The sequence below is a fragment of the Urocitellus parryii genome, chromosome 10, assembly GCF_045843805.1.
Source record: "Urocitellus parryii isolate mUroPar1 chromosome 10, mUroPar1.hap1, whole genome shotgun sequence".
Taxonomy (NCBI): Eukaryota; Metazoa; Chordata; class Mammalia; order Rodentia; family Sciuridae; genus Urocitellus; species Urocitellus parryii.
In genome coordinates, this window is record NC_135540.1 from 120884294 (window position 1) to 120886379 (window position 2086).

General features: G+C 31.6%; 1 pseudogene; it reads right to left on the reverse strand.

The window, feature by feature from the left end:
* Positions 1–1051: 1051 nt before the first annotated feature.
* LOC113181930 (ras-related protein Rab-18-like) lies at positions 1052–1572 on the reverse strand (annotated as a pseudogene).
* Positions 1573–2086: the final 514 nt, after the last annotated feature.

A 2086-nucleotide genomic window follows, 5' to 3' on the forward strand; every position in this document is an offset into this window, starting at 1 on the left:
CAAGGTTTTCATTGAGATGGCGTTTCCCCACACAGGTCAGAATCTGAAAGCTTTATGCCTTTCTCAAATTGTCCTTTAGTGTTTTGTTGTTGTTGTTGTCTTTGTTTTCTTTTTTTCCACCCTATAAAGCCCAGAAATAGTTCTTGAATATTGAATAGGGATATATGGAAGTCATCCAATATGTAAACCCATTCACATTACACATGCTACAATTGAGATTCCTGGGGAAACACAACATTTGTGAAAAAAAAGGTGTTGATTTTAAAAGTGATCAGTCAGAAGAGGCTACAATAAACACACTATTCATGTCCCTTTGAAACCCATTCTAAGGTGCAATCTATGATCTGCCGAACTCCATATATCTAAAAGCATAGTACACAGGATTATGAAACCAATACACATACTAGAAGATTAAAACTCCAGTTAAATAACTAGGCTAATTAATGAATAAATTGGCTTAATTCAATAATGAATAAAAAAGTGATACCAAAAAATTTAACATGTCATTATTATTTTAAAAACATCATCAGAACAAGTAGAAGTTTAATATGAATTAATTAATTGGGCTACACTTTGCATTAAGAATTTGCTTACTGCTAAAATAGAATCTAGAAAAATCCTAGAAGAGCTGTGGAATCATGCTTTTCATGATTCTCCAAAGGAACTTTTACAGGTTTAAGGAACTGGTATCTCTGCCATAATTTTAGAAGTTCTACCTACATACCAAGAAATTCAGTAATTGGCAGGAAAAAAAAAGATTTTGTATCAACAGATACTAGGTACATGAATGTTTAAAAAAATTACATGATAAATGTAAATCATTCAAATGTACTCATAAAGGTACACCTATTTTATGTTACATAAAAAAATTATAGATTGCAAATTGTATATGTTTACCATAGTATTTCACCTGCAAAAGTCAATGAATAGGATTTCTTGCAAATATTTACTACCATGATGCAAAACATTCATGTGCAAAATGAAGGTCCTTAAAATAACTGACAGATGTCACTGTCAGATTAAATGTGCAAAAGATAGAATTTTCCAGAGTTTATAACACAGAACAATAATGTCCAGAGGCTCCTCCTCCATGGCTTTTTTTCTCTGTGTGACAGTTTGACTTCTTTTTTCTGCTTCTTACTTTCCCACAGTCCAGGCTTGTGAATGGTCTTTTCAACAAGTTCTTCAAAGGCACATTGTGCACCATGGCAGGTTTTTGCATTTGCCTCTATAAATAACATGGAATAGTTTCCGGGAAATTTCAAGTATTCATTTCTATCAACTTCATGATTTCCCTTACCAATTTTATTTCTAACTATCATGTTTGTTATGTCATTTCTTGTCCAATATGTACAATTCCAATTCATTTAACCAAATATCCAGCTTAACAAAAGTGCCTTATTTTCTGACTTTATAATGTAATATACACCTCCCTGGACCTGCAGTATCTTATTGATGCTACAAGTTCTGAATCAAAATATCATCTGTAAACCATAATAGCAGAATGTATTTGTGCAACCCAATCTCACTGATGATGAAGATCTTCAGAATACTCAAAATGATTTTGTCCATGCTGAACCTGCTTCACCCAGAGCTCAGATGGCTATCTCCAGTTGCCACCTCAACCCTTCACTATGGAGATTGGTCCACATATGCTTACCAGTGTAAAGCTACCCAATTTTAAAAAAATTGTAATTGAAATCACATTTGAAGAGACAGCATCATCAACATTTTTATCTATATTGATATTGATGCTTGCTATTTTTAAAAATCTTGTTAAGTTGATAAAATATATAGTTTTTTTTTTACTTCATCTCACTAATTAATGACATTTAAAAATACTGAATGATTCATTAGCAACTTCCTTTTATGGGTTCTCAAAAATCCTAAGAAAACTATTAAATAAAAAGAATGGCATGATTTTTTCTCACCCTGTACTTCCTTATCTCATTTTCTGTTACTCTCTCAATTACTTATGGTGACAATAGTGAATTTTTTTGTGCACATAAAGATGTATGTATATTTTATGCATTTCTCATGCCAAAATTTGATAATAAATTATACAAAGTGTCTATCCTATTATTTT